The 19,286-nt window shown below is 35.3% G+C and overlaps 1 non-coding gene across 1 annotated transcript; it reads right to left on the reverse strand.

Moving 5' to 3' along the window:
• Nucleotides 1-12,957: 12,957 nt before the first annotated feature.
• Nucleotides 12,958-13,029, reverse strand: Trnaa-ugc (transfer RNA alanine (anticodon UGC)). The gene has a single exon. It is a non-coding gene; the product is annotated as a tRNA-Ala (tRNA).
• Between the last annotated feature and the right edge of the window lie 6,257 nt (nucleotides 13,030-19,286).

The raw sequence follows: 19,286 nt of genomic DNA on the forward strand, positions 1-19,286 counted from the left end.
CCCTGCATAAATGTACCTAAATATTTCAAAGGCATATTCCCAAATGAAACATTAACTATTCCCTTGTTGATGTAGTTTAACAACTATAGGAAGCCATAAACAAAATTCTACCCAAGGACTGGTTTCCCTTGTTGGAAGAATCAATGGATTCCAAGTCTTGCAAATCCCTTGCTTTCACACAAGGGAAAAAAAAAGCAATTTCACCTACCTTGTGACAACTATCAATTTATTGGCTTGCAGCTTCCAATCCACCTTCCACTGTCCTGCTAGTGATATTGAAAATGAACTTTGTAAATATTCCTCCCTTGTCAAATGGTACAATGTTAAGTGCCGTCAGCAGATGGCTCCAGAGGACACTGCAGGGGAAAGGGGCTCATGTCCAGTGTTTTCCTCTGCTTAGTTTTGTGGTGCACAACATCCAGGAGTGCAGCACTTGCATATTGCCCCCACCCTCACCCCAATGAGTTCTGCTGCTTGGCACAGTTGTCTCATGGGCAACTTCCCTGGCACTGTAGAGGGCAGCTTCCCAGCAAACCCCATGAAGCAACACTTCCTTATGGTCATTTTCCCAAGCAGCCCAAAAGATGTTTTCCTATCAGTTTCTGCTGGCAATGTACCTCAGAGAACTTCTCTACTATCAATAGGCCATGACCATGACCACAGTCTCTCAAAGGGCAAAGAGGAGTACCTCTTCCAGATTTGTTCCTTCCTGGGATATTTTATCTTAGACCTAAGGTTCTTGCATTTTTAATATCTGCTATTTTAGTATTTTTAGAGTACTTTGTTCCCTTGGTAGGTATTGTAGGTAGGTCATTATTATTAATCATTTAAGTTAAACTTTCTCTATTAAAAATTATAACAGGATTCCTGTCTCCTGATTGATCCCTGAATGATACATATCTGCAGTTTAAAATTCAATATTAACAATTCAAGCACAATTATGTTTTAAAAACTCATGCTATAAAAATGAGAAACCTAAAATATTAATAAATGGTAGTCCCTTCTTATTGAAGTTGAAAGTAGAAGGTGTTTACCAAGGCTGGGGGAATTGGAAGTAGGAAAGAAAGTAGGGGAAAGGTCAATCATTGTGTACTAAGTTACAGTTACATTGAAAACAAGAAGTTCTGGTGTGCTACTATACAGCGGGGTGACTATAGATGGCAATAATGAACGCTACACTTCAAAAAGATGGAAGAGAAGAAATTGAAAGTTTTCACTGTAAAGAAATGATAAAATTTTAAGGTGATAGATTTAAACACTATACGATATATACATGCACCAAATTATCATGTTACCCTACTAATATGTATAATTTTTATGCATTTAGCGTTTAAATTTAATTTAAATGTAAATAAAAAATAAAATATGGTCCCACAACTTTTCTTTAAGTAGACACCATTCTTTTAAGTATCTACTTTCTAGCTACATAAATATACCATCTAAAAGAATACATATAATTAAACTAATGTGTTTATCTCCGTTTGAAAGGAAATTTCAAACTGTTTGAAAGGAAATTTCCCATAGTGAAAATATTTCTGAAATATCCACACAGGTATTGATCAATAAAAAGATCAAAAGAGATGCAATCAAATGTGTGCCATTAAATAGAAACAAATTTGTATGCACATTAGATTACATAATTCAAAGCACTTCTGAATTTACCAGAATGGAAAACCACTCCCTATCAATTCAAAACACAAAGAATGAAGATATTTAGACATATTAAGGATCATTTTTGGCCTTATTAGAGTAACATATGATTTAACATTTTCTTTTATAACTTTCCTATTTAAATATACCCTTCTTTCCTCCTCCATGTGTAGAATTCCCTCAACGAATCAGAACTTAACTGTCATAACTTTTTATAGATTTAAGGCTATTGATTTGCAAGCAAAAGACACTTATGACTACGAACTTCAGCAAATGTGAAATTCATTTTCATAGTATTTGATAGCTTATGAAATTGGCAGGAAGTCTGGAGAACCAGACTCAGAAAAGGCCTGGAATGAGAGCGCCTCTAAAGCTCCAGGCAGCAAACATTACTTGATCTTCCTGTCAAGGACAACTGCAGGAAGTAATGAGCTCCAGACACTCTTCAGCCTTTAAGTCCCTCTACTCAAAAACCAAAGTCCTTGGAAGGCAAGCCCAATTCCTCCAGCTTAGGTCATATAGCCATTTCTTGCTTAGAAGAGAACAAAGCACTGTTATTTTCTGTACCACCAAAATAACACAAAATGGGAGAGCCAACTAAACCTAATGGAATTACAGTAATGTTAGGTGAAGTGGAATATAAGGATACTTGAAGGTCAGAAAACTTTTCCCACTATATATACCATTTAAGTCAAATCTCTCATTCCTTAAGCACCCACATAATAAGTAAATAAGAGATGAATTACAGACAAAAAGAATCGATTGCAATGGTTCAACATCTGACAAATTTAGTCTCTTGAGGATACTAAGTTAAAAGAGGAACATAGAAACTCCAAAAGAGATGGAAGGGACAGGCCTTCTCTGCATGTTCTCTAAGGAACTTCTCATAGTGGAGTACTGTCAACCTTCATGCCATCACACCAAAAAGATCAGATGAGATGTGGTATCTGTTGCTAGAAAGTTCTCCCATTTCAAGAAGAAAAATGGAAGTCTGGTGATATCTCCCTTCACTGCCTTTAGGATTCGCTCATAAAAAAGATGCTCAAATGGTCTTGAGGAGTCACTATAGGAGCCATTAGTTTCCTATGGCTTTGAAACAAATTAGCAAAAACTTAGTGGCATCATAAAATATATATAGTTTTTCCTCATGGCTTTGGAGGCCAGAAGTTCACCATCAAGCTTCAATGAGCTGAAGTCAAGGGACACACAGGATTTGCTCACCACAAAGACTCAAGAGGAGAGTCCATTTCTTGTATCTTCTATCTTTCAGTGATTGTTGGCATTTCTTTACTGTGGAAACATCATTCTACTCCCTGTATCCATCTTCATATGACCTTTCCCTGTTTTGTTATCTCTGTCTTGATATCCTCCTATTTTCTCTTTTAAGTACTCATGTGATGGTATCTAAAACCCACACTGGAGAAATCCAGGAAAATCTCCAGTATCAAGATTCTAAATTTAGTCAAATCTGTAGAAATTTTTTCCATTATAAGGAAACATTAATATGTCCCATGGATTAAGATCCCCTATCTTTGAGTGATTATCATTTGGTCTGATTGAAACTTTGCATTTCCCTTTGGGAGAGGGAAAATGTATTCTATACCTGAAAAAATTAGAAGGATTGACTATGAAGCAGCCACCCAAACAAGGGATACAATTCCCTAGCCCTAGTAGCATCTGGATGAAGCCACATGACTAGTGTGTGTCCAATGAAACAGCAGTGGAAGCAACTCATGTGTGACATACTGGCCAAATACTTCAAGAAACTAGCTTGCTTTCTCAAGAGCATCTTTCCTCTCTGCTGGTTGGATTAAGACTATGATAAGGAGAAGATGGGAGGGGAGGGAAGGGGAGGGAGGATAGTAGAGGATAGGAAAGGCAGCAGAATACAACAGACACTAGTATGGCAATATGTAAAAACGTGGATGTGTAACCGATGTGATTCTGCAATCTGTATACTGGGAAAAAATGGGAGTTCATAACCCACTGGAATCAAATGTATGAAATATGATATGTCAAGAGCTATGTAATGTTTTGAACAACTAATAATAAAAAAATAAATAAATAAATTTTGAGTACTTGGGCATACAAAAAAAAAAAAAACTATGATAAGGAAATCACTGAGACACTAAATGAAGATACCAGAAGAAACATATCTGCCTATGTGTCCCAAATGCGAAAAAAAAAAAAAAAAGCAAAAAGAAACACACACCTGAAGACATCATAGTGAACATGGAAACACCAAAGATACAGATAGTGAAATCATTAGATAGAAAAGACAGAATTACAAAGGCACAATAGATTAGTGACCAATTGATGATAAATAATCTAATAGAATTTCAACAGTAGCAAGGGAAATCAGCAGACAGTAGAAAATGTGAAAATTTCAATAGAAAATATGTATCAACCAAGAGTGTGTATCCACTCAAACACTATTTCTGTAATAAGAGTGAAGTAAAGGCATATTCAGAAAGCAAATCTCTGTAAACTTATAATTTTAAAAAGAGAAATTTCAGAATGGTAACAGAATGACAGAAGAAATATAGGAAAAATGTATACACAAATAAATAGAAATTTTTCTGCTTAAGTTAATTATGATAACTAATTTGGGATGTTTTAAAAAACAAATAGAACCAAAATAAAATCTAGAGTACAGTACTTGTAAGACCAGTAAATTTTAGCAAAGTGCCAAACATTAAAGTTGAGCATACATTTTTAAATGTATTTTAGTTGTTGATGGACCTTTATCTTATTCATTTATTTATATGTGGTGCTAAGAATCAAAATCAGAGCCTCAAATACACGAAGTAAGTGTTCTCCCACTAAGCTACAACCCCAGACCTAGCATATATTTTTAAACTTAGATTCTACCACGACCAGCAAAGACTTGGTTGTGGATGTCAACTGAAAGAAATAAACAAGAAAACTATTTACAAAATATATTTATCTTTATTTAACAAGGTAATTCAGCAGTCAACCAATTAAGAAACCTTACAACTGAAAGTGAGGTACCACCTTACACCTATTATTTGGCCAGACTTATACCTCTTTTATCGGTTTATGCCCAGCTGAATCTTTGTTCAAATGTATTCTCTGTCCCAAGCAGTGCTAGGTGGACACAGGAACCTCACATAACAGTCTGCATCAAATTCTCCTGAGAGACAGGAAGTGCGATGTTACTCTTGTCTGGTGGGCAGTCCAGATATATGCTTACCCAGACCTGGGCATATTTTTATCCTAGGATTAATTCCAGTCTATGCAGACACCCAGTAAGTGTTGGGGGCAACTCTCAAAAATCACACTATGTTTCTGGCTGGGGAAGCCAAAATAGTGATGCTAGGAAAATGCCACAGAAGTAAGGAAAAAACTTGAGAAGGAAAAGCAGAGAAAGAATTCCATACCACATCTCTGACTCCTGAACATAGGAAAAGTGGCTCCCTCCTCTCTGATATTCCTCTGTCCCAATTACAGCACCTCAGCCACAACATGTACTCTAGCTACCCAGGATTTTGGTTCTATTTGTTTTTTTAAAATCCCAAATTAGATATAATCATAATTAACTTAAGTAAACATTTCTATATATTTTTATATAGGTTTTATTTGTTCTATATTTCTTGTTCTTTCTTTATTCCCCTATTAGCCCCTTAGTCTTTTCCATAGGTCCTTTCTATATGCAGGCCAAACAAAGAAGGCACACTGCCAACAGGTTACACCACAAGCAAATGTTTTTGTTGTTGTTGTTTTGGATTTTTTTTAATATTTATTTTTTAATTGTAGTTGAACACAATACCTTTATTTTTTTTATGTCGTACTGAGGATCGAACCCAGGGCCTCGCACATGCTAGGCGAGCATTCCACCACTGAGCCACAACCCCAGCCCAACAACCAAATGTTTATGACTTTGAGCACCTACACTGAATCAGAGTGTTTCTGATAGTGACTACACACTATAAAATAGCCAATTCATGGCCTTGACTATATTCTAAAAATATAACACAGCCCACTGGAAGCATCAACAAGGGAACCTAACTGTAGTCATTTTGTATCCCAAGAGTCCCCGTTACAATTTGGCCTCCTGATGCCACTGCTGACCACCTTGAACAAAGTCACAAAGAGTGTTTATTTACTAAAGATGCAATAGCTTAGGCCCTGCCTCTGACCTAATCTTTTTGCTGTATCCCAGAACTACATTCTACAGGCTCTTTTTTTTTCTTTTTTTAAACATGGTACTGGGGATTGAATCCAGGGGTGTTCTAACGCTGAGCCACATCCTATTCTTTTATTTTCTATTTTGAGACAGGGTCTAACTTAGTTTCTGAGGGTCTCCTAAATTGCTGAAATTAGGCTTGTATTTGAAAGCCTCTGCTTCAGCCTCCCACATCACTGGAATTACAGGCATCCACCAGCATCCTCCCACCTCCACTGTTTGCTCTTTCATTTTTAAATAAAGGACAGATTTAGAATATTTGCACTAAGGCAAGAAACCAAAAAGAAGATGCAAGTGTCGGCTGGAGTTTTAGTTGCTAGGGCTGGCATAACCAAATACCGCAGAGGGCAGTTTAAACAACTTAAATTTATTTTCTCTTAATTCTGGAGACAAGGCATCCAAGATCAGTGTGAGAAAGGTTGTTTATCTCTCAGGCCTCTCTTCTTGGCTTATAGATGACTATCTTCTCCCTGTGTCTTCACATAATTCTTCATTTCTGCATGTCTACATCCAAATTTCCTCTTCCTATAATGTTACTACTTACATTGCATTAGGGCCCATTCTGCTGACCTCATTTCATCTTAATTACACCTTTAAAGACTCTTCTCTCTAAACACTGAGGGTTACAACTTCAAAATATAAATTTTGGGGTTGGATGCACACAGTGTGGCCCCAAACACCAGAGGTGATTGTCTTGGTGCTCAAAAAGCAAAATCATTATTTCCATATATTGGAGGCTAATGGGTATTTAGAGTTAAACTTGAAGACCTCCTAGACAGCACTCAGGAAATGCCCCTTCAAACTATTCAATCATGATAAAGATAAGGTACAATTTTTTAGGGAACACCATTCTTACTGTCAACATTTCTGAGATTGTCATAGCTTCTGTCTTTTTAACGTCCTGGGTATTAGACATTTCCTAACATTTAATGAGACATCTCAGAATTTTTCAAAAATCATCCTTTTTCATTTAATATTATCTCAACTTCTTAGTTTTCAGGGGAAAAAAGAAGGAAAGTATAATATTCTTTAACTTCTTCAGTGGATGTTTGAAATGAGTGAAATATTTATAACTTTTTCAAAGGAATTTGTAGCTACTAAGATCAACTCATGGAGAGCACACATCTTCCAAATCCAGGCTACTGAAGCATCACAAGCCCTAGATTACTAGAACAATAGATGTCACAATGCAAACATCATATCTCTGGAGTGCAGGGAGAAGCTAATTATTTAAACTTAAATAGTATTACATGTATTAAAAATGCATTTAGCAAACATTTTATTGTATACTTCTCTCCTACTTTAAAGCAAGCACTTCAGCGGTCACAAAAGTAAACAAAAACAAATACACACTAATCTGTGAGCCCTACCTTCAAAGGATTCAGAAATGTAGGACCTGTCTTACATTTATCTAGAATATAGAAGTTAAAAAAAAAAATCAGGGGATTTTTTTTTTCTATAAATCTTTTGGTCATCTTGTTTCTAACTAATTGTAATTAGTAGTACTTCACAAAAGAACAAAACCTTTTACTTAGTAAATAGTTTCTGGGAAAAATATCAATTGAAAAAATATGTAAGAATTAAGGAGCTTAAAACAGTGTCAACCTAGAAAAGGGAAAGCAGCTTTGAAAATAAAATCACATACATTTTAGCAAGAATATTAGTACTTTCTTCTTTTCCTACATTATTAAAAAAGAAAGAAAGAAAGAAATCCCTATTCCCAAAATACAGTATTATGACACCACCTACTGGGAATTTAGAAGACAACAGTCAAGTTACCTCAATATAACGATCCTTTCTTTAACTATAAGCATTTTTAAAAATTACCAATAAAGTGATTAAAAGAATTGGTAACATATACACACTGATGATGGCACAGAGAAAATTGGCAATATTATTAGTAAATTTTAATTTGAAGGAGTCCTCTAGTTTAACCATTCACTACCTTCACTATTTTGGGCAAATACTATTAATCAACATTGACCTATTTTGGATTCATAAAATTGATAATAGACTTTATTAAGCAAAATACTCATTTACTAGTACTAACCTATAATAAGAGATAATTGCTTGCAAGATGAATTTCATTCTAATTTTTCATCAATGTACTCCAGAAACTATCATGGCAGGTTGTCTGTGGCACAGGTTGAGTCCTCTGGAAGCAGAGATGAGATCAATAGGCCCCTGTGGAAGGAATGGGGAAAGCTAGGATTGGGTAGGGAAGAAAAGAACAACTGTGATGATTGAAACTGTAGCCAACCTGGAGGGGAGCTCTGAGGGAAATATGGCCCTGAACTGAGCCAAAATGGCCTGACTTACTTCTTGCATGCATAGGTCCCTGATGTGAGTGATTGCAAGAGGGGTATTTTAGTCAGCATTTTTGCAGCGGTGCCTAAAAGACCTGACTAGAATGGATAAAAGTTTGTTAGGGGGAAAGTTTTTTGGGGGGCTCACCATTTCAGAGGTCTTAGTCCACAGACAGCTGGCTCCATTCCTTGGGGCCGAAATGAGGCAGAACATCAGGAAGGAAGAAAGTGTGGTAGAGCCGCTCACATGATGATCAGAAAGCAGAGAGACTCCATTCACCCAAATATATATATACACACATATATTCCCCCCCCCCAAAAGAACATGCCCTAGTGCCCACCTCCTCCAGGCATACCACACCTGCCCTCGGTTAATCCCTATCAGGGATTAATTCACTGACAGGTTAAGGCTCCCATAACCCAATAATTTCATGCCTGAATGTTCTTGCACTGTCTCACATATGAGCTTCTGGGGAGCAATAACAGCTATACTATAACAAAGGGTATACCTTGAATGACCTTCTGCAGCGAAGGCCAACAAAAAAGGAGCTGCCAGCCACAAGAGCTCCCTTCAAAGTATCTGCAAGACACCTCTCCAAATCCATGATATTAGAGAGAGGACCTAAAGTTAACTTAAGGCCATGTTTCTGTAAGACTTACTAACTTATAAACATGATCGTATCTATTATTTCAATTCTTCTAAATTCTTCCTTCACTATTCAGAATTGCCCTCAAAGTTGTGGTGAATTCTTTTATAACATTTACATCTGAAAGAATTCTTTATGTCAGTTCTACAAATGTTTATTTCCATCTTTGGTTATGGCTTATATTTAGTTAATTAAAGCACCATATTCCTTAGGACGAACATTTTCTCATTTTTATTTTCAACCTTTCTGGCTGTACTTGACCCATGAAGGATTTGGATTTGCTACTGCGAGATGACTGCTATCATTCCCAACCTAGAGTCACTTACAGTTTTTAAAAGTTCTCAATTTCTTATTTGAGATATTCAGACCATGTATGCAACATCCTCTCTAGCCTCAAACCCACATATCCAGAATTATAGAGTCTATCATAAAAAAGACAACTTTCATATTTAATGTCTTCTTTGTGAAGATTTTCAGTCTTTTTCCTGATAGTTTTGGCCTTTATGAACATAGTTTTATGTTTTTTCCATGCTTTTTGGTATGAATTAAATTTTATGGACCCAAAAATTCAATTTACAGTGGGAGGAAAAGCTACTAAATGAAAAAAATGTAAAATTCTGTAAGAAAGTTAATATTTTCTTAGAACATTAAAATAATAAAAATTGAAAAATGTATGACAAATGCCAACAAATGTCATTAAAATATTTTCTTATACTTTTTGGCTGGACTCCTTCATGTGTTAATGATTCTCTAATTTTCCCTAAGGGGAAACTAGAAAAGTAATTTAGTCCTCCTTTTAGCAGACTTCATCAAAATGGATTCAGGATTTTTTGATTCTCAGCCTTGAGAATATTACTTTCTCCCAGCTTAAGCAATGTGTTAAAACTGTTTTAATATTTTAAGAATCTCATCAATGGGTGTGTTCCCTGGCTACATGGTCAGCTGTGCTGATGCACATAGCCCCAGTGAGCCCTTGAAGTCTTGCCAGTGTGCCTTTGCTCCCCGCCGGAACAACCCTTGTCAAGATTGCCATTTCTTCCCATTTTTCTCAACACTATTCCACATGGTAACCATTTCCTACATTTAGAAAAACTAAGAGACAACAGATTTTCCAACTTCCTTCGCTGTTCTTTTTTCTTACGGGTTTTCTTCCAACATATGACATGCTACAGGTTCTTACAAATCAGGCATGGGTTCTCTACATCATTTTTTTTTGCACATGATAGTGAATCCCATTGGCTACACATGGATCTCAGAGCTGAGGGTTCTCAAGTCTATATTCCTATGGGACAATTCTAAACACCCAATTCTAATTGCAATTTCAAACTTACATATGGAAAATTAAAATATGAAATCACACAAAGGAGTAACAGATGTCACTTTTAAACCATACACCTTTCTACCCCAGTAAAAGTGATCACTATGCTGTGATAATCTTTTTCTTATTGTTTAAATTTAGTTTTATGTTCCATGAGTGTTTTCTTGTGTATTTTGGCTTTACCTGGGTTTTCGGAACATTAAATAAATGTAACTCTTCTATATAAGCTTTTGTCTTGCTTCTTTAGCTCATTATAAGATTCACTCATCTTAATGATAGATGCAGCTGTGGTTTGCTCCTTTTTGATGCTGCATAATATTCCATTAAATAAATGACATAATTTATCATTCACTGTTGGATATTTATTTCTAGTATTTGCTAATATGAACAATTCTTGAAGATTTTGTACATTTTAACTGAGACACATATACACACATTTATACCCATAGAATAATGTTTTATTAACTTTATTATTTACTTAGTTAGTGCTAGGGATTGAACACAGGGGTGCTTAACTACTAAGCTACATCCCTAGCCATTTTTTAATATTTTATCTAGAGACAAGGTTTTGCTAATTTGCTCAGTGCCTTGCTAAGTTGCTGAGGCATCTTTGAACTCACAGTCCTCCTGTCTCAGTCTCTAGAGCCACTGGGATTACAGGAATGTGCCACTGTGCCCTGCATGTTCTATTAACTTTAGATTTTTTAAAATAAAGCTAAACCACTTTAGAGAGCTAAAGTGGTTGCACTAATTTACATATCCATCAATGAGTGTTCCCACTGATACACACACATTCTCACCAGCATTTGTCAGTAGCAAAAGTTAAATTTTGCCAATCTTAGATGTGTTTGGTGATACCTCCTTAGAGTTTTAATTTGCATCTCTTGATTGCTAATAAGGCTGAGCACTATTCCTTGTTTATCAGTCATTTGGGTATTTTTTCTGTCTGTTCAAGTCTACTTACTTACTGTATTATCAGGCATTTTTGCCTGATTCAAATGCACTCACATAAATGTGAGATTTTTTCTGCTTGTGGTTTTTACTCTGCTACCTCCTTTCACCTTTTAATTTTGCCAAAGTATTTCAAAAATATCATAGCTGCCCTGTAGCTTGGCCCCACCCACTCTTTTATGGCTTATGAAAATGCCTTCTTACTTAAATTTTGCTGAGCATGATGTTGGTAAGTTTTTCTGTGGCTAGATTATTTGTTGTTATTTATAAAATGATCCGGAAACATTTCAGAAAATATGTCATATGATATCACCCAGCTCTATTCTTTATTTAATTTTGTTGTCAGTGTACTGTCTTCTTGCACATTGCAAATATCCTCACCCCATAAACTGGCTTTCATTTTTATCATTTTAGAGATTCATTTTTTAAAATATAGCCAAAGGTATTGAAAATTTTCTTCATGTGCAATTTTTTTCCTGTGAGAAGAAATTCATTGCTTTTCCAAGATCTCAGAGACACTCCCCTGTGCTATCTTCTAAAAGATTTATAGATTTCTGTGATTTAATCATCATGGAATAGCTGGTATCTGAATAACTTTCCTGCCATAAATAACCATAAAACTGGATATAAATATACAAAGCAACTCTTTTCAGTTGGACCATGGATAGTGCAAGGTTGTAATACTTCAGAGCAGGGAAGGGACCCAGGTAAGACTGCTTTCTGAAGACATTTTGAAAACAGAGGGTAAGGGAAGTTCAAGCCAAATAAAGAGCAAATGTCTTACTGGGTGAAACTTCTAGGACTTATAAAAGGAGCCTGAAGTTCCAAAACATTATTCTTAAGTAAATTTTATTCTTATAAGAAACTATCTAAATTTCTAAGAAATTCTAGGACTACTGTGAAAAAAACTCATTTCCACCACTTTTTTAAATAACCCAAAAAACAGCCCTCGTTACTCTGAATTTTAACTCTATGTGTTAATCTGGAAGTATGGGCATAGCATTATTTTCATAATTAGTGTAAGGTTTAGGGAAAGTTATAATTAGTACATATTTCCTTACACTTGAGATTTAAGGATGATAGCCTCTAAAAGAATGGCAGGAAAAAAATGGAGTACTATTTCACTTAAAATATTTATGCTATGAACATTTTTGTTGACATACCATTTTTAAATTAATACTTTTCAATTAAAATTTTAAAACTGTTTTAATTTATAAAATGGTAAACATCAAAAGACAGCCTTCTTGGAAAACAAAACTTCTTGGAATTCTAAATAATTTTTTTTAATATTTAGTTTTTTGTTGTAGGTGGACACACAATATCTTTATTTTATATTTATGTGGTGCTGAGGATCAAACCCAGTGCCTCACATGTACTCTACCAATGAGCCACAACCCCAGCCCCTAAATAATTTTTGAGTGTGCAAATGTTCTGAGACCCAAATGTTACAGAGCTGATATTCTATACTGACAACACTCAATTAGAGAACATGGTGGGGGTGGGGGGCTCATTGATAAACACTACAAAAACATAAAAACACATTAAGATAAAGAAAACAAAAATAATTTGAAAATTCTGCTTAGAGACAGTTCAAGACAATATTTTCTTTGGATAGGAATATTCCAGTATTATAAAAGCACCACAATTTCTCTAAGTGTTTCATGTCCATCTCTGTAGCCAATGTAATTATAATCCAAATGTCAGACATTCATTTGAAGATTACATCATTCTAAAGTTCATCTGTAAAGCAGCACAGAAAATTCTGAAAGAAAATGGGCAATAAGAGTACATGTGTAGGAGAGTAATACTCAAATTATCAGATATAAAAATGTACACTGGTTATAAAACAATTTCTTTTGTGTGTGTGTGTGTGAGTGGTGTGTGGTGCTGGGGATTGAACCCAGGGCCTTGTGCATGCAAGGCAAGCACTCTACCAACTGAGCTACATCCTCAGCCCTAAAACAAATATTTTAAACCAATGTTATATGAAGCAACATGAGTGATGGCAGCTAAAAGACAAATGGAAGTGAACAGAGTATAAATATTAAATATAAAATTATTATAAGTAGAGGCTATATTTTAGATCAGTGAAGGCTAGACTTATCATTTTATAAATAGTACTATGATAACAGGAGAAAATGTTGATCTTTACCTCACCCTTTAAATTAAAAACCTGCATTAAAGATTTACACTAAAATGAAATTACAGAAATATTAGATTTCATAGGTGAATATTTTTATACTTAGAGAAGGGAAAGTTATTTTAAATATTATATCAAAAGCAGAAATTATAAAGCAAATCAATATTATGTAAAATTGAGTGATAAAGCAATAAAAAGGAAATTTAAAATAGAGAGTGGAAAAACATATTTTCAATATGTATAATAAAGTAGTAATAATTCTTAAGATGAGTTACTGCAAATTTATAGACATGAACACCTAAAAGAAAAATATAGTTTATAAACAGAAAACACAAACAGCCTATGAGCATACAGAAATATACTGATGAAAAATAAAAAGTATGATGCAAAAAAATAGACTTTTGAATGTCACTGAAAAATATTAAATACAATAATATTCTGTATTATTATTCTGTGTTATTGATAGAATAAAGACACAGTCTCTTACACTCTGGTAGCAGTGGAAACTGGAACAGGTTTGGTGGTGGTCATTTGACAATGTAGTTCACAATTTTAAATATGTATATTCAGTGATCTAGACAAAAATTATACATTTAAAAATATAGCAGACAGACAACACATAGACATAAAAACATGCAGACATGTATAGCAGCCTACATTGTATATCCACAAATATATATATATGATAATACCTTTTCCTTTTAATTGAAGGCTTTCTAGCAGGAAGAGTTAGATCTAGGCACATTTTCTTGGATGCCCAGATCTACTACAAAGTTTTTTATGACATCATTTAGATACAGTTGTACATGTCTTTATGTGTCCACATGCATATAAAGATGCTTAGAGAAATCAACACAAAAATGTTTATCAGTGCTTAAATCTAGACAGATACAAGGATTTGGATTATTTGATCTCACTAAATTTGTTTTTAGATACTAACAGATTGTATGGCACATGGAAGGCATTCGATAAGTGTATGAATTAATGGATGAGCATGAATTTGTGATTATATGTATTTCCTCCACTGTCTTTGGAAAAAAAAATAACTAAAAAGGGCTAGGACTGCAGCTCAAAGGTAATACATTTGCCCAGCATGTGTGAGGCCCTAGGTTACGCACATCCCCAACACTGCAAAAACTAATAAAACAAAATAAAGTAAAATAAAGCACTAAATGGAATCATTAAAAGTCTCATTTGATAGAAAAGGATTACAAGATTTCAATCAGAACTAGAATACTTCTGAGAACCCCAGAGTTAGTTTATGAAAATTTATTTAGAGCTTTAGGGGTTAAATTCTTTAGATAAAAAAGGTATCTACATGGAAGCCAATGAGTTCATTCTTCACTTAATTTTTTCTCAGCTCTAATTCTGTCCTTCTATCCTCTACCCTGTAATGCTGGGTGCTGGGCTGGGACTCTACAAACATTTCCCAATTACCTTGGTGCCTTCCTATTTTAGTTACTGATAACAACTAGAAGGAAGATGGAAAAAGCAAACAAGGATCTACATCTTTGTCTTGATTATTAGTGTTGTCTTGATAGTGGTATCAGGAGTTACATCATGCATAATGCTCTCTGGGTTACCTTCTAATGTCTCAGTACCCACATGTCCTCCGTACCTCATATGGGCTTCCTTTACTGGACATGTGCTGATAAAGGTGCTGGCCAGGGTTCAGAGTAGCCCGAAGAGGACTATTTCAGAAAGTCAAAGGCCCCGAAAACCAGCATCAAGAGCAGTGAACAGTGACAAATTGTAAAAAAAACTGACATACTAAAGTGGTTAATGGCAGGATCAAGACAGAAACAAATGTTGAAGGCTAATTTGTTTCAGTTATCACTTCAGAGTGTGAAAGTTAAAGGGATATTAATACAAAGATGCCATATCTGCAAGGGTCTGGGGCAGCTCTGTCCCACATAATTTCCTGTTATATTGAAATATTCTGAAATGTGCTGTCTGCTGTTGTAGACAATAGTCACACAAGGGTACTGAGCATGTAAAATGTGGCTAGTATGACTAAAAAACAAAATTCTCTATTCCATTTGATTTAATTAGCTAGAGGCTACTAAATTAAGAGTGCAGGTCTAGGGTGACTTGCAGAGCTGGTGAAGTGGTAAAAGTGCACCTCCTGCACCAGAGGTGCTGAGGTTATAAAAACAAGAGATGGGGCTGGGTGTGGTGGCACATGCCTGTAATGCCAGGGACTTGGGAGGGTGAGGCAGGAGGACCTCAAGTTTGAGGTCAGCCTCAGCAACTTAGTGAGACCCTGTCTCAAAATTTTAAAAAGTGGGTAGGGATAAGGATGTGGCTTAGTGGTTAAACACCCCTGGTTGTTTTTTTTTTTTTTTTTTTTTGCTTCTGGTACTGATTTAATACCCAGTACCAGAAGCAAATAAATAAATAAATAAATAAATAAATAAATAAATAAAAATAATAAAAAAATAAATATTAGCCCAAGAAATAGGATCTCCTTCTACAAGAGCTCAGTCCACTAGTCACTGTGACATATTATTCTTCCAACAGTTGGAAGACAGATTAAACAGGCAAGAGCAAAGACAGAGACAGATTCAATAGTTCAAACTGAGTGAGAGACCTCACAGCTGTATAAGTGAGGAGGTATTTTAAAAATCTATCTAGTCCATATTGGTAATCAATGGATAATTTAAAATTTTTTAAAATTCTCATTTACAGATTATCGTATCACTCACCAAGAGAATATTTGGGGAAGTGATGAATTCAGTTTGGAAGTGTAATGTTTAAAGTGTCTCTGAAACATTCCCAGTATAAAGAACTGGAAATATTTACCAATCCAGAACAAGAAATTTTTGGTTAGAAAATATTGACGGGTGAGTTATGTAGGCAGTATGGGCAGACAAATTTGTAGACAAGACCATCTAGAAGAGGTGAAAAGAGTAAGAAGGGGGCCAAATACTGTGCCTTGAGCAACAATGGTAATATTTAAATAGTAGAAAGAAAAGGAAACAAGAATGAATGCAGGCAGCAATTAGTTCTATAGAAAATGTTCTATATGGAGAGAGACACTTAACTTTGAAAGAATCTTCCAAAGCAATCTATATTGTAACCTCCATTTTATAAATGAAGAAACTGAGACACAATAAGTTAAATCATCCTCTCAAGGCTCATCAGAGCAAGTAAGTGTAAGAGAAAGAGTCTGAATCCAGGCTCTCTACTTCCAGAGTCCAGAGTCCATGCTCACGTCCCATCCATTCAGGAGATGGAGAAAGAGACGAAAGAGAGAAGAGAGCAGGAGAGAGCATCGATATGGACTGAAAAATACCTGTGTATAGCTTTGGCTACAGTACAAGCCAAAATGGGTATGTTGTACAGATAAGGAGGTATTAAAATAATTTTAAGTCCCCTGCCTCTCATGTAAGAAATGGTTGTAATAGGAAAAGCAAATCCATCCACCTGACTTGAGCTTGGCTCAGTCACAGACTTTCAGATTAAGGCCACTGGTAGGCACATAAATTAAAATTGGAAGGGCAACTACTTAATCCACTGTTCTTCTTGAACCAGTTCCCTTATAAGAAGGTTTTAAAGAACATACATGAGGCTAATGGTGGAACAATCATAAGGAGTCAGAGGACAGACACTAAAGCAGGAGGGTTACAAGTTCTAAGCCAGGTTTGGCAACTTAGCAGAACCTATCTCAAAATTAAAAAAAAGGTTGGGGATGTTGCCCAGTGGTAAAGCACCTCTGGGTTCAATCTCTAAATCTGTAGGACCAAATAAACAAACATGAGAGGAAACCTCCTTAACATGCCTTGATGTATATAACCAGGGATATGAACACTAGTCTAGCTTTCTAGATTCCTGGAAAAAAAAAAAGACAAACATAATGTAAAGGTTTTGGACAAGTATAGGGTGAAAAAGAGTGGGATTTTTGGATTATTTCTGAAGAACAAACATAACCTCAAAATAATGACTATATTTTAATTAAATGTGCAAGTTCACTACATACATTTTCCCCTTTATTTGTATTTTCTTCATAATATTGGGTTATCAACAATGGCCAACCCTGACACATTCTGGTTAATGAATAATTAACTGTAAATTTACAGGTAGGGAGGTGCAAAAGTGAAAGAAGACCATACTTAATTTTCACAATTTTCTTGATAAAGCAAAGAAAGATCACCCAGTGTTACAGCAGCTGACTGAATAAGAGGTTGTGGATGGTAGTGAAGATGTGAAATAGTCCTTAAGAACAGTAAAGGGCTGGGGTTGTGGCTTAGTGGTAGAGCTTGCCTAACACGTGTGAGGCACTGGGTTCGATCTTCTGCACTACATAAAACTAAATAAGTAAAATAATGGTATTGTGTCCATCTACAACCAAAAAATTAAAAAAGATGATGATTAAGAGTAATACATGGAGTCAGGCATGGTGGCACACGCATGGAATCCCAGCAGCTCAGGAGGCTGAACAGGAGAGGATCGTGAGTTAGTGATGCACTAAACAACTCAGTGAGACCCAGCCTCTAAATAAAATACAAAATAGGGTTAGGAATATGACTCGCTGGGTGGTTGTGTGCATCTGAGTTTAATCCCAATACCTCCCCCACTCCAAAAACAGAAGAGTATGGCATGTGTGCATTCAACTGTATATAGTTCCTCCGTGATGACTCATTTATTTTTATTATTATTAGTGTTATTTACTCTATTTTTAAAAAAATTGTTGGTCGAACCAAAACAAGACAATGCTGGAAAGTACTGAAAAGAAAGGGAGAAATGATTTGTAAAAAAAATACGGTTACTTCATTTTTGTAAATAACTCTCTCCCCTACCAATTTTCACTAAAACAAAAATAATAACAACAAACCCACCCTCATTTATGTATGTATAAGTAAAGTGGGGGATGAAAAAGGGCCATGGAATAAGAACACTTGCAAAATATAAACATCCATGGTATGCTGTTAGGTGAGATAGATGAAATAGACTCAAAATTCAACATGGATTATTTCCATTCATTCAACAATAATCTATTCAATAAAAATACTGAATAATATAAGAGAATTGTGAGCAATTTATAATTTTTATTGCTATAATTTTAAGTGAAAGTTTTTAAAAAAGAGAAGAACTACAGATATTTGTACTACATCTTAAGGCAAAAAGAGAAGATACTAACAATCTCACTCTTACTCTGGGTAGAAGGTATATAAATCGTAGTGTTGTAGACTGATGCCATACCACAATTCATGTTGACATCCCAAACCGCAATGTGAGTATGTTTGATGGTAAAACCTTTAAGGATGCAATTAAGGTTAAACAGGGTCTTAGTGGTGGAGCCCTAGTTCATAGGAACTAGTGTCCCTCTGAAAAGAGGAGGGCACATCATAGATGTGTGCACAGAGAGGGTCAGTGGAGGGCATACGAAGAAGGACACTATCTACAAGCTAAGAGAGACCTTGGGAGAAATCAAACCTGCTAATGCCTTCATCTTGGACATTCAGACTCAAAAACCAACAAAAATAAACTTCTGTTATTTAAGTCACTACCTCTGTAGTATTTTGTTATAACATCCCTAGCAGACTACTATGTGCACTTTGGGTGAAGTTATCATGACCACAACAAAAAGTATTTAACCTATCTAACAATGTAAAGCAAAATAAAAAGTAAAACTGCACAAGATTATTCCTGTTCACCACCCTCCAAACATCCAAGTTTTTGTATTTTGGGGGATGAGGGTAGGACTTATAAGCAAGTCAAAATCTGAATCACAAAACAAAGATATTAAACTTCTGGAGAACTAAATAAAAGAGAAGGAAAAATTTACCTCTTAGTTAAATGTAAACCAAAGCAAAAAAGAAAAAAGAAAAATTTCAAGTCACTTTCTTGAAAACAGAAGTGAGAGAAATGTGGAAAAGTTTCCAATAAAGAACCCCAGGTGACTGGAAATTAAACAGCATAACTCTAAGGTGTACAAAATGCGACCAACAGTTTTATCTAGTGCAGTGGCTCTCAAATTTTAGCAAATGTTACAATCATGTCAAAGATTGAGTTAGGACACACATAACTTGGAAGAGTTTCTGAATTCAGTCCTTAGATGGTGCTC

This window comes from Marmota monax, unplaced genomic scaffold (genome assembly GCF_021218885.2).
Source record: "Marmota monax isolate L192 unplaced genomic scaffold, Marmota_monax_Labrador192_F-V1.1 WCK01_AAM20220418_F8-fsc00016, whole genome shotgun sequence".
Classification (NCBI taxonomy): domain Eukaryota; kingdom Metazoa; phylum Chordata; class Mammalia; order Rodentia; family Sciuridae; genus Marmota; species Marmota monax.